This window comes from Staurois parvus, unplaced genomic scaffold, assembly GCF_062004578.1.
Source record: "Staurois parvus isolate SC_StPar_1 unplaced genomic scaffold, SC_StPar_1.0 ptg000468l, whole genome shotgun sequence".
NCBI classification, from domain to species: Eukaryota; Metazoa; Chordata; class Amphibia; order Anura; family Ranidae; genus Staurois; species Staurois parvus.
In genome coordinates this window covers 4,895,345-4,910,313 of record NW_028318264.1, presented here as the reverse complement: position 1 = coordinate 4,910,313, position 14,969 = coordinate 4,895,345, and the positions used below count along the sequence as shown (strand labels likewise).

The window sequence follows — 14,969 nt, the reverse complement described above, 5'->3', positions numbered from 1 at the left end:
TAGCTGTGTTTATATGCCTACCAGAAAGGCTGTCAGGTAAATTCAGTGTGGTATTCTGCTTAACAGAGTGCTGTAATTGATTAGTTAGGTCTGCTCATGATGCTCTGGTGTTGTTTAAGTTTGTCTTGAGTTCTACCTGCCTTAGGAAGCTATGGGAGCCTTCCAGAACATAAGCAGGGCTAGGCAAATGAACAGCATGAATATGGATACAGCCCTGGCTAACTGCAGGGGAATGTAGTCCCACTGCATGCTGGGAGAGGTATTTATGTTCTGTGAGCACATGGGTTTAGAGTCTTTCCCTGGGGAGGATTGCACCAGGTCAGGCTGGAGGCAGACTTGCCTCACCTAGCAAATGCTGCCATGCAGGCCTCAGGCAGGCAACTTGAGGGCCTGAAGTTAGACAGAGTGACCCTGGTTCTACCGTAAGCTGACTGAGGGGAGCTGTCTGTCAAAGATCTGTTTGGTGTCACTGGAGAAGATTGGAAGGAGGCAACCATTCAGTCCTTGGACTTCCAACAGAGATATTGGGGACTTTGCGTGCTTTGCTACTCCTCTGATGCTCGATAGTCAGCGTGGGTCTGAGAAAAGGGAACACTAGCTAGTGTTCTGAAGAGCTTGACCAACAGGTTCTACTGCAAAGGACTTTGCTCATTTCTATCACTTCTGGACTGCTATAGTCAACCAAAACAAGCCTGTACCTGAGGAGCTCAGCCCTGCAACTACTACTACTACTACTAAAGGGACTTTGCTTGCTCCTAAACTACTTGTTGTTACACTTTAAAGAGAAGTCTGCTACATCCTTTCAGTCAAGCCTTCAATACTAGTTAACTAACAGATCAATTAGATGTCCTTAGTGTGAATAGTATCCTACTACAATTCCCCATCCCTATCCCCAATTCTACAATAAAACTCCAAAAAAACAAAAACAAAAAAAAAAGTCCGCTAGACTGGTCATTGAAGACAACCAATGGAGGTGTGTGTGTGTATTTGCCTGAAGAAATACACTGTGCCTTGCTGCAGGGCAAAGTAAGGGGAAACCGGGGCAAAACATACAAGCGGCCCTCATGAGGGTAGCGCTACACATATTTCCTATACCTCTCCTGCAGCTTTTTGAGTGTTCATCACCAATCATTACCGATCTTCAGGTGGGCATCTCTGACACAAGCAATCAAATCCCTGCCTCTAACAAGATGGCCACCTCCACGCAGAATCAGTGAAGAACAAGGCATGGAAAGTCAGTAATGGAGAGTGGATTAGAAGCATAGGGACCACAAACAATACTGGTAAATAGTCCTTTGTCCTCTGCTTACTGTTTTTTGGCACTCTTTCCACAGTTCAAGACTTTAACACTTGAATTCTAGGGTGTTTATTAAATAAACACCCAAAAATAATTTTATTAAACATTCAGATTGACTCTAAACCATAGTCTATCTTTCAAAGAATGAGTAAATAACAAACAGCTCTATGAATGGAGGAGGAGGACCTTTCAGTCATCTGCCTATTCTCTATCCATAGAGTACTTTTCACTCATGGAAGTTATAAGAAGGGCTTCCATGAATGGAGAAGAGATGCAGGAGGGGCAAGCATAGTCGGCACTCTTGATGAGTGCCTTGACAGGTCCATTGTAACCTCTACAACACTGGAAGATTATATCTGTGGAATTATGGAGAGTGCAAAGGCTTCTACATTACAACGCTGAGCGAACTATTTGCGCTTTATAAATACTGTATAATAATAATAATACATTTGCACAAAGACCAAGCACATCAAAGCTTAGAACAATGCGGCTCTTTGCAGTTCTCCCTTCTCATTTGAAAGACAACTGCATTTTGTAATAAAAGTAACAAGTGTCTGATAAAGAAGCAGGAGAGAGGGAGGACTAGGTTAGGGACAGAACTGCCCCTGTACATGGCTGGTTCCTGTAAAAGAATGTAAGTAGATCTTACAAAATACATCCTGTGAGGAAATAACATCACTTCCCTCTTACAGTAGCACCCCTTCCTCGCCTCTCGTTAATGCGCAGTTCTGTGCAAAATGGCATATGAATAGTAATAAATAAGTATAAAGCCAAAGCAGAACTGATAGCATGTATATGTGTACTACTTTTAAATTGCAGTTTCATGTTTGCATTTTATATATATATATATATATATTTATATATACACACAATGAATTAAAACAAAACAATCCAAATAAATTTGAAAGTGTAGACTTTCAGCTTTAATTCAAGGGGTTAAACATAAATATCAAGTACAAATTTTAGGAACTGCAACCATTTTTATACACAGTCCCTCCATTTTCAGGGGCTCAAATATAATTGGACAAATGAATATAATCATAAATAAAATGTTCATTTTTAATATTTTGTTGAGAATCCATTACTGGCAATGACTGCCTGAAGTCTGGAACCCATGGACATTACCACAGGCTGGGTTTCTTCCTTTCTGATGCTTTGCCAGGCTCTAACTGCAGCTGTCTTCAGTTGTTGTTTGTGGGTCTTAATGCATTATGTTTTGCCTTCAGAAAGTGAAATGCATGCTCAATTTGGTTGAGATCTGCTGATTGCAGAATATCGCACTTATTTTCCTTCAAAAGCTCCTGGGTTGCTTTTGCAGTGTGTTTTGGATCATTGTCCATCTGTACTGTGAAGCGCCGTCCAATCAACATTACTGCATTTGGCTGAATCTGTGCTGACGGTATAGCTCTAAACACTGCAGAATTAATCCGTATGCTTCTGTCATCATCATCAATAAACACCAATGCCCCAGTGCAACTGGAAGCGATGCATGCCCATGCCATCACACTGTTTCCACCATGTTTTACAGATGACAATGTGTGCTTTGGATCATGAGCTGTTCCAAGCCTTCTCCACACTTTTTCTTTCCTGTCATTCTGGTACAGATTAATCTTAGTTTCCTCCATCCAAAGAATGCTTTTCCAGAACTGGTCTGGCTTTTTTTTTTAGATGTTTTTTGGCAACGTCTAATCTGGCTTTTCTATTCTTCAAGTTTATGAATGGTTTGCACCTTGTGGTGCACCCTCTGTATTTGCTTTCGTGAAGTCTTCTCTTGATCGTAGACTTTGACAATGATACGCCCACTTCCTGGAGAGTGTTCTTCACTTGTCTGAATGTTTTGAATGGGTTTTTCTTTACCATAGAGAGGATCCTACGATCATCCACCACTGTTGTTTTCCGTGGACATCCATATATTTTTATGTTGCTGAGCTCAGTGCATTCTTCTTTCCTCAGAATGTACCAAACTGTTGATTTGACCACTCCTAATATTGCTGATATCTCTCTGATGGATTTGTTTAGTTTTTGAAGCCTTACAATGGTCTGTTTCACTTGCATGGACAGCTCCTTTGAACACATGATGTAGGTTCACAGCAATAGATTCCAAATGCAAATACCACACTTAGAATCAACTCCAGACCTTCTACCTGCTTAATTGATGAAGAAATAACAAAGGAGTCACCCACACCTGGCCATGAAACAGCTTTTAATTCAACTGTCCAATTGAAAAAGGGGGGATGGCTACTCTTAAGAGCTATAATTCCTAAACCCTTCCTCCAATTTGGATGTACATACCCTCAAACTAAACCTGAGAGAGTGTGCACTTTCAGCCCATATCCATTACATCTATAGCTTGAATATATATATATATATATATATATATATATATATATATATATATATATATATATATATATTATAATACAGGATTTATATAGCAACAACAGTATGCACAGTGCTTTACAAAATGAAGCTAGACATATCAGTTACAATACAATTTGGTACAAGAGGACACAGAGCTTACAATCTAATAAATGTATATATTTATTTATTTATTTATATTACACACACACACACACACACACACACACACACACACACTCTATATTTGCAAAAGTATTGGGACACCCCTCCAAATCATTGGATTCAGGTGTTCCAATCACCTCCATGGCCACAGGTGTATAAAATCAACCACCTAGGCAAGCAGACTGCTTTGACAAACAATTGTGAAAGAATGGGTCACTCTCAGGAGCTCAGTGAATTCAAGTATGGTATTGTGATAGGTTTCCACTGTGCAATAAGTCCATCTGTGCAATTTCCTTGCTACTAAATATTTCATGGTGAAATGTTAGTGGTATCAGAACAAAGTGGAAGCAGCTTGGAACAACAGCAACCATGTAAATGACAGCAAGGTCAACGCATGCTGAAGTGCACAGTGTGCAGAAGTCAAGAACTGTCCACAGAGTCAATAGCTAAAGTCCTCCAAACTTTGTGTGGCCTTCAGATTAGCACAACAACCTGGCATATAGAGCTTCATGGAATAGGTTTCCATGTCCAAGCAGCTGCATCCAAGCCTTACATCACCAAGTGCAATGCAAAACGTCCGATGCAGTGGTGTAAAGCACGCCACCCAACTTTGTGGGAACAATTTGGGGAATGTCCCTTCCTTTTCCTACATGACTGCGCACCAGCGCACAAAGCAAGGTCCCTAAAGACATGGATGAGCAAGTTTGGGGTGGAGGAACTTGACTGGCCTGCACAGAGTCCTAACCTCAACCCGGTAGAAGACCTTTGGGATGAATTAGAGCGGAGACTGCGAGCCAGGCGTTCTTGTCCAACATCAGTGCCTGACCTCACAAAATGAGCTTCTGGAAGATTGGTCAAACATTCCCATAGACACCCTCCTAAACCTTGTGGACAGCCTTCCCAGAAGAGTTGAAGCTGTAATAGTTGCAAAGGGTGGGCCAACTCAATATTGGGCTAATACTGGGATGCCATTAAAGTTCATGTGCACGTAAAGGCAGGCATCCCAATACTTTTGGCGCACGCGCACACACACTATATATATATATATATATATATATATATATATATATATATATATATATATATATATATATATAACCTAAAACCCAGCTTTTGCTAAAATAACATACAAAATAGCAACATGAACAATTTTAGAATTCTGGAAAGGGTTAAAACATCTATCTGGGTTTTATGGCTGTTCCTGTCCCCATAGGTAAGATTTCCATTCGTTTCCTATTCAGGAAACATGACAAAAAAATAAGACAAAAACTCTCCAAATCAAACTCAACCTTTTACAGTTTAAAGATGTAAAGATACGCTTTCTGGTGAAAATGTCAGGTTACCACTCACCTTCTGTCCTAGTGACAGCAATAAAACTTCACAGAAGATTTAAATTCCCCCACACAATTCTAAATTGGAATTATAAAAAATGATGTTGCGTTTCACTTAAAATACATTTCTACTGCAATCTGCAGCCACTATGATTTTCTAAAAGTGCCAACAAAATGTAAATGCAATGAAAGCAGTGACTATCAGACACGTTTTAAGTGACTGCATTAACATATTGCTAAGGTTTTACATTCTTAACATTCCATACTGATTCAAATATAAAAAAGCCTAAGAAATGGAAAATAGATTATATTATACCTCGATTTTTCCGCAAAATATTTTATGTCTGTTTACTAGTATAACAGGCTAAAAGTGACAATTATAACTACTTCAGAAAGAAAATGAATTATTCAGTATTATTGTATTTGTTGACCAAATGACAGGTGGTTTACATAAATGAAAATCTGAAAGTACTGTCAAAATGTAAGAAAATAAAGGTAAACAGGAAGACAGGAGAAAACACTTGTCAAAACATCAGCTTAGTTGGCATTTATTCTGACCATCAAAGTATTGTTTTTTCAACATAAAAAAAAAAATGCACTAAAACAGAATGTTAATACAAAAGCTATTTGAGCAACATATTAATATTGTTCAAATCTAAACCAGCTAAACTCATCAATAGAATGACACAGGAAGCCTACTTCTGGATCCACACCCTCCAAGACCCCTTTCACATGGGGAGGATTCTGTTTCGATCAACAAGGGATCTGTGAGCTGATCATCTGTTGATTGGAGAAGAGCAGGTGGATGGCACCTCCATGTCCGCTCAACCTGAAAAGAAACCGGTTACACCCACCTGTCCATAGGAATGCATTGAACTTCCAATCAGGTCCGCTTGAAAAACTGATAGGTGGACCTGATCGGAACGCCCATTTGAAAGAGGCCTAGGGGGTGCCCAGATCCTTTCTTTGCCAATGGCAGCTGATAGCGTCTCAGACATTTACAGCCTGCCAGCAGCAGGGCTAAACAGTGCACAGGTTATTTCTACCAGGACATAAACGCTGGAACCTCATCCAATGGTACTAAAGTGTTACTAAACCCCGGACCCGGCATTCACTATATCTGGTCTCCCACAGTACACAGAATGCAATTATTTTAGTAAATATAAACTGCTAAATACCTTTTCTCAGCAGAAGTTAGAGCAGACTTGCAACTTCTATCAGTGTCCAGCACAGCACTAGCTAAAGCTTGTAGGAGGAATGTTCTTTCTGCTCTAGAAGGATGCAGAACCCCTGACCTCTGTCTGGACAGTGCTGATTGGCCCTGTGCTGATCATATGCACTCTCTCAAAAAAAAGAAAAACCTCTCTAAGTAACAATACACACAAACTGAGCGTGTGCAAATGCCTACAGTTTAGTCTGTCTTATCAGAAGATAAGAGGTGGTCATTTGAAAAAGGGGAGGAGCAGAGAAGGATCAAACGGCCTTTTTACAAACTGCAGAGGATTAACCCCTTAGGTCCCACAGTTAGTGTAACAAGCATGCTTTACTGCATATACAGACTGATTTTACTGTTGTGGGTTTAGTAACACTTTAAGAGGAAGGACACATTCAGACGGGCTATCCATGCAAAGTACTAAATTGAGGGGCCAACGTATAATCCAAAAACAAGGCAGGTCATGGCAGACAGACCAGTGACAAAAGATTTGGGCTAAATAAGAACATTCAATCACTCTTCAAAAATTAAAGAAAAAGAAGTGACGGCACGCTGTAGAACCCCTCATCGTAAAAATGTATTGTTCTGGACAAATGACAAAGCCCTGTCTGGGACCTCCATCTCATTCAATCACTTGTCTGGATAGCAGGTTAGGTTAGACAACGCAGAATGGGGAAATAGATTGGCCAGACCCAAACACACATAGGATACAGAAATGCAGGGCTGAATTGTACAAAACGGTTTACGGTAATGCAATGTCCCAGCAACCTCTTCAGGAAAGAAGATCCCTCATATGAGATGTTCAGACCAGGCACAGGTGAGCAGATGGTGAAGGTACATTCTTAGTTGACAGGCATGAAAAGGGTTAATGCAGAGCAAACCAAAACCGCATGTTCAGAGCTTGGATTACACAGGCATTTAGTGAGTATCCAATATTTATGTTTTGCAAGTGCAAGCAGAGTGAAGTATCTATGTGATGCTAGGACCGTATTGCCAGGGTGACAATCACCGGTAATCACAGTGGATCTTGAGATAGCTGCATTCTGTGCAGGAACAGGCATTTGTGTGTGTAATGTCGGTGCATTATCACCTGTAGGTAGTCCTAGAGCGGGGGTGTCAAACTCATATTCATTGCGGGCCACATCAGTATTTGGGTTGCCTCAAAGGGCTGATTGTACCGGTAAGACTAGATGTCCAGAGCACCTCACTTTACATCAGATGTCAAGACCCTCCCCCCACCATCAGAATTCAAGAGTCCCCCACCCTCCCTTACAACACCGTGCACCCCCTTTACATTCTGATGGGAATAAGCTGGGGTACAGCTGGGAAACCGAAAGTGCAAAGTCTGAAGGAGGACCAGAGGAGGCCTGGAGTTAGCTGCCAGCGTCTGCTGAATGCTGAGACTATGGGAGGTGGACAGGAAAAGGTACTGCAGCTGCACAGAGAGGCGCTGGATCTGTATGAGGAGTTCTTCCTCCTCTCTGCTGCCGACTATTGAGACAGGGGATAGAGACCAGTCTCTGCGGCTGCATGGAGAAGCACAGAATCTGGAAGAGGAGTTCTGTCTTCCTTTCTGCTGTTGAATGCTGAGACAAGGTGGGGGCAGAGACAAGGGGGGTGCCGCAGCTGCAGGAGAGGAGCAAGGGCCATATGAAATGACCTGGCAGGCTGGATTTGGCCCACAGGCCTTGCGTTTGCGTGTCCTAGAGGATGAGGACGAGGAAGAAGGATAGCTGAGAAATTGCAGGCCCTGTGTAAGGCCTCATGCGCACAGCCAGATTGGCCCATCAGTGTAAAATCCTGGCATTTTTGGGTGTCTGGGAGGCAAAGGTGCAGAGTGCAGCCCAGCTGTCAGCAGCCTGTCACAATACATGGTGACTGGACCCAGTACAGAGCGTTACTTGAGTTTTTAGGGCCATTTGTGTTCAGGGACATGCGCCAGGATTTGACGTTGACAGGCCCAACTGTCCATGTTCATGTAGCCTTAAAAGTAGTCCTGGGTGGCTCAGAGCAGAAGCAAAAGCTTTGAGGAAACACACACTGGTAGTTTGGTGCAGGGGCAGACTGACACTCATGGGGCCCCCAGGCAATAGGGGATCATGGGGCCCCTGTGTCCTTGCCCAAACTCAAAAAAGCCTATGAAAAATGTACCAGGGGCATGTCATGGGGCCCCCTACTGACCCCGGGCCCTCGGGCAGTGCCCGAGTTTCCAAATGGTTAGTCCACCCCTGGTTTGGTGAATCGTAAGTTAACTAATTTCAGTTCAGCACACAGACAGGTGTACCAACCATACAAACAGTACCAGACCAGCTCTGCTGGCCGTAAGACAAACAGGATCTAATTGCTCAGGAACTCACGTGTAATGGTAGCCATTATCAATTAGAATTCTAGACCTGAAGCTGGTTTTAGATGTAGTTTTAAAATAACAAAAAAACAATTAACATTTCATGTCGAGCTATGCTCTAATAATGCACGTTATTTTTGTACTTCAGATTTACATTCAAGTTCCTTTTCCTAATTACATGGATAAGTAATTACAGCCCACATAAACATATGCTTGGTGCATCATTGCTTTCGTAAATACACCTTTACACTGGTTTAAAATGTTCTATTAGTTCAGTCTATATTCTTTCAAATGATTAGTCATAGTCAGGCTGCAAAGTTAGGGCTTTTCAAAAGCCCACGCACCTCCGCAGTCATGGAACTGCAAAGGCATTTTCAGAATACTTGTTCCGTTCATTAATGCACACTTACACCATGCACCACATGCCATAAAATAGAAGATTTGATAAAATGCGATCAAATAGAAATAATAAACTTAATTATTTCACTCTGTAAAGCATTGCAATACAAACAATATCCAAAGCCTACATAGACAGATCAATAGAGATCAAGCAATTGATCTAGCACTCCATTGGAAAGCAATTTGACATGAAACATTATTCCTCTAAACAGCATGTTATCAGAATAGCCTTGTAAAAATCCCAATTTATAAAAAAAACCAAACAAAAACAAAACAATGATTCTTAACAGATTCCGGTTAATAGCCATAAAATGAACACGGACCAAACACATGCATGGTCTTTATATAATGGTGGTACAAAAACGTGCATGTTGTGTGCTGTGGCACCACAAATTCTTAGCAATAGATGGGGGTGTACACATGCTGTGGCTGCAGATGTGGGAAAAAATAATCTCTCTCAGTCACATTTAACAGGCAGAACTGCCCACCGAACACCATCCATTCAAGCAAATGGCGCCATCCTGCAGTCGCCCCACAACTGGATGCAGTATGGGGGGGTGCACTGAGAAGATGATTGCTTCCCCGCCTATCAAATGGCTTTTGAAAAGGTGTTTCACACTGTGGAGCATTTTCATAGGCGTGGCAGTGACATCCACATGTGTACACAGCCTTAAAGCAATAATAAACCCAAAATTAAAACTGTTCATATATTGCAGCTTGACAATCAACAAATGTGATGGCTGCTTTTTTTTTTTATTCTGTTTTCCCCTGGTGATCTGGCCAATAACACACCTCCTGTACTATACAGACACAACCCTGAATGAAAGAGCACAGGAGGCACATTTGGAGAACAGCATTGTTAGTCTGGGGAAAATGAAACAATAGAAATGCTAGCAGATTTAAATACAGTAACATACTGAACTCCAGCTAACACTTTATAAGCAATTACATCAAACTTTTTTTTTCTGTTTGGTCTAAAGGTTTTCTATAAATAAATAAAATCTGATCGTTGTCTCATTTTAAATGGGTTGCTTCATATCTGTAACTGATACATTCTGTTGGAGGGCGTGTTCTTTTGAAAAACAGACTTACTGGCTGGATCACCAGATGAAAATAGAAGAAAAATATCCTAAAAAGAAATAACCTTTAAAACAATAATGCAATTGCATGAAGTCTTCTAAATTCTAGATGGGCAATTTAAATTTTCGCATTCCTGGATTTAATAATCAGTCATTACTGTATGTACAAGAAGTTGTGAAACCCCCCCAGCAATGATTACATTGTCATGGACAGCTCAGAAAAAATGGTTTAGGGCAAAAGGTATTAGAGACTTCTTTTCGCTCTTCAATAGAAGAGCTCCGTATTGGTCTACTGTATCTTAGTATGGTATCCAAACTGCACTGTAGTGGACAGAAACGCTTTGCAGAAAATATGTTTTACTGCACAGAAAAGAGTGGGCTGTAGATTTCCATCCCTGGCAGAAATGTATGATTCCCGCTGTTTTGGAAGAGCTGAGAAAATAAGGAGTGACTCATTTCCTCCTAGTTATCACTTATTTGAGTTGTTGCCCTCTGGTAGACGATATAGGAACAAACAGATACAGGGAGAGCTTTTTCCACGGGCAATAAAGGCAATAAATGATCATTGAATTCTAGGTTAGGTACTAAATGGCAGTTTGTCCCTCTATTTTAAGGGAAGTTTGTAATTTTCTTTTATGAATGTGTGTGTAGTTGGATGTGATTTCATTTTTGTTGGCGTTCCTCTCATTGTTTCATAATTTCATTGTGGAATTTATTGTCAATGACAATAAATTAATCCAATCTAATCTACTGAAATATGCAAGGTGATGTACTCCACAGGTGCCAGGGATGTAGATATCTTTTTCTCCGGGGGGGGGGGTCATCTTTGGGCAACCAAAGGAGAATAGTTAGGTGGCTCGTACACAGTACCTTGTTGGCAAAACTGCACAATGGGCTGAGCTTGAAACTTGGAGCCGTGTCTTTGTGTGCATGGTAACATATGCAACCCAAAGAAAAATTAATAATCCTTAAAGTGATTTTAAATGTTTTTTTTTTTAACAAACCTATTATACTTACATGCTCTATGCAATGGTTTTGCACAGAGCAGCAGCCTCCTCTTCCTGGGCTCCCTCCTGGCTCCCCCCCCCCCCACACACACTTAGTGGTCACCATAACAAGCTGCTTGCTACGGGGGCACTCATGCAGGCTTGCTCCTCGAGTCGCCTCTGTGTGTCCACACAGACCATGGCTCGGCCCCGTCCCCCGCTACCTCTTCACTGGCTCCGATTGACAGCCATTGGCTCCCGCTGCCGTCTCTAAGTCAATGAGAGGTGAGCAAGCTGAGAGAGCCTTGGCTCTCATGCACATCGCTGGATCAAGATCATAGTCAGTGGGGATAGGGTCGAAGCTGCATTCAGAAGGTTTTAAAAAACCTTTTGCCTTTACAACCACTTTAATTACTGTGTCACAAACAACAGACTACCAGACACATATACAGCTCAGCACAATCATTTGTAAAAAATAAAACTCTTCCATGACATGCTTTACTGCACACAGCCTACTTTAAATAAGAATTTAATTCACATAGTCAATGATTACTAAGCAACCAGCAATTGATGTACAATATGGCAATAAAGAGTGAAGTTGTCGAAAATATGAAACACATAGCACAGTATATATAGATCATGGAGTGCCTAAAGCACAGAGCACAGGGGTCAGGAGTGTCCAACACGCAGTGGTCAGGAGTGCAGAATCCCGATCTTTCCCCACAGTACAGATCTTCCCCGATATAGAGCTTCCTCCCCTCCCCACAATACAGCTCACCTCAGTATAGATTATCCCCTTCTTAGTACGCTCCTTCCAGTACAGATCTCCCTCCCCTCCTTTATCAGAAATAATATCCCCCCTCCATGAAACACTCAAGTTAAACCAGGAGGTTCTCTCAGATGTGCAATCACGGACAACAATTCTATTTTTAGCTAAAGTGCCTTGAAAAAGTATTCATACCCTTGACATTTTCCACAGCTGGGGTAAGCAGTGGGGTCAGAGGTGCCATATTGACAAAATTATAATGTCTAAATTCAGATGAGACGTCAACTACTGAAGATAGCCATGGACATGAGATTGCGGTGAAAGAATGCTGCCTCAACTGGCCTAATAGCTAAATAAAGAAATAATGAAATTTGCACCTCTACCTCCGCAAACCTCACTGGGATGCCCTTTTGTTACTGCATTTTCACAGATGTTTGCCTTAACAGAGAGATAGGGCCAGCATCAGGCTTGTTTAAAGAATAGAAAACATTTCTTTCACAAGCAAGATAGATGGAACTGATATTTTTGCAGACGCTCCTTAGAGCTGAATATAAAAGCACCATTTAAAATACATTGTTATAGTTTTGCCATTGTAATTTTTATTGCATTGTACTTTTGAATGAAGCTTGCAAACTCATTTCTGCACTTTTGAAAGAGCTCTGTCTAAATGGCAACTGGATCTTGTTGAATTTACTGGGCATGGGAAAGGTGGGGTGCATACCTTCTACCTAACCCCTCTCCCCAGCAAAGTACTGGGTCTAAAAGATTACCCCTCCACCACTAAGTACCTGGGGTGCCAAAAAATTTAATCTGTCTCCCCAAAAGAAGCCGTGGCTTAGAGATAGACTCTTATAGCTCAGACCTTATCAAAACTATGGAGGGAAATTTCCTTTTGGTGAACTTGAGCTGGACAGGGAGATGGAAGCACTATGTTTCTGGTTCTTCTTTTTTTTTTCTTACTATCTTTATTCCCATTTACCTCCCCCTCTATCTAATTTTCCCTCCTCCCTAAATAAATATTTCTGGTTCTTCTTCTGATACTTCCCAGATGGTTGATGCATGTCACTGGTGTGACACTGTGTGTACCAGATTTAGGCTCACTACACAGCAACAATTTTTCATGATCAAAGTAATTAATAAAAATCCTAGCATTTTATTTGCATGTTTTTGCAAAGGTTTAAACACACCAATGTCTGAAAATCAGTATCTTAGACACCCTAGTCACCCCACCTATCAACATTTTTAAGAAAAGATCTAATATGTCAATTGTTTTTAAATTCCAACACAAGTAGAACTTTTTGTATTAGTACTCTTTTCTTTTATAAGGTTAGAAGCAATGCATGCTTAAGGGCTGTTCTAAAGACAACGCCTATTTTCTGGAATGGCAGCCTAATTCAACATTCATTATCAATACAGATGTTAACCTCAAGCTAAAACTACTGTCTGGCAACACGTGTCCTTTACAGAAGCGGAAAAAAAGCCCATTAAAGAGACACAGCTTAATGTCCCCTACTAAAATGTGTGGTTACTTCTGAAGTAGTAGCAGATGTCAGATACCACAAAGATCACTGCAATATACATAAGCATAGGTAACATCTATGGGGTATATTTATAAAGCAGTTTGTTTAATATTTATTAAACATTAAAATGGTAGTACACTCTGCTTTTTCACTTGTACTTACAAGTAAGTTTATAATAAAACTTGCATGTAGGTACAGAGAATATCTCCTAATTGTGTCCTGTTTAGGAAATATTCTGAGGGTGCTGAAAATGCAGAGAGCGCCATGCTGCGATTGTGACTCCCATGTGCAGGAACGACATTATCATGGACCAGTCATTCAAACTGGGTAAAGAGCTCCTATATCAGTGACAGCGTGACGTTGCAGGGCTCCGATTGTAAGGCAAGTCTGTCGCCTACTAGCACATTATGGCATTAACCTGCAGGGGACCGGACAATTTTTTTTCCCCAGAGTTTACTACTGATTTAATGGCAAGTGTTTCTTCCTCGTGACTGTAAAAAATGATTGGATTGGATTAACTTGCAGTGAATTTTGGGGTAAATGTCACATTTACTACTTTATAGAAAATATAACCTTGATGTCACTTAGTGTTTTAGGAATCTTCTAAAAGTTGCAATTTACATGCACTGTGAATGCGACACATTCTAAAGTGTTAGCAGGTCCATATGACAGTCAGAAATGCACAGAGATGAATGCATACTTTAACACCTGAGCAGTAAACATAAGGTTTGTGTCTTTTTGACACTCTTACCTGTCATGTGAATGAGCCCAAATTTGTAAATACAATTAAATTAAAATACAAGACACAGCCTGTAATGAAGCAACACAATAAGCTACAACCTTATGGGACAACTTATGAGTCAAGTCATAATTACTTCCATTATTAATTTATGAATCAGTACCAGGGGAGTGGTTTATGGAGTAATTTGTTCATCTGGAAATATTAGAATAAAAGAAAGAATTGTCGTTTAGTGACTAATCAGTTTTAGCACCTTTTTTGCTGGAAGGTGGCCATGGGTTCCTGTTGATGATATTCATGAATGGGTTAAAGTATATGCAAACCCAATCAATGGACCATTATGGATAGGAGGTTGAGCATGGACAGGAGGCAGAGAGTAAGATAACTGTGGTAGGGTGTGTGTCTGTGTGTGTCTGTGTGTCTGTGTGTACAATAGTGCGGGAGCTTACCAAGAACAGAAGACAAAGGAGGATAAGCAAGTACTGATTATTGTTGAGGGGTGCAGCGGAGAGAGGAGCAGAAGCCAGTCATATGCTATTGGGAGAAGAAACAGAAGAGGATTCTGCCATGGATCAGTGGGTGAAAAGAGAAGATGCTGATCATAAACTGGAGGGGGGTAGGGGTAATGCATGAGCTGTAATTTTTCTCCCCTGAAGTGCATACCCTTTCTCTTGATACTGTATGTTTGTACAAGCCAGGACACACCTGTGACAAGACTTAAGCTGGGCAGGGTTAAATCTCAGCCGATTCAGAAGATACCAGCCAAAATGTA

The 14,969-nt window shown here is 41.0% G+C and overlaps 1 protein-coding gene across 1 annotated transcript in view; it reads right to left on the bottom strand.

Moving 5' to 3' along the window:
* PTPN3 (protein tyrosine phosphatase non-receptor type 3) overlaps positions 1 to 14,969 on the bottom strand; it is a 235,213-nt gene that overhangs the window by 128,129 nt on the left and 92,115 nt on the right. The window lies entirely within an intron of this gene.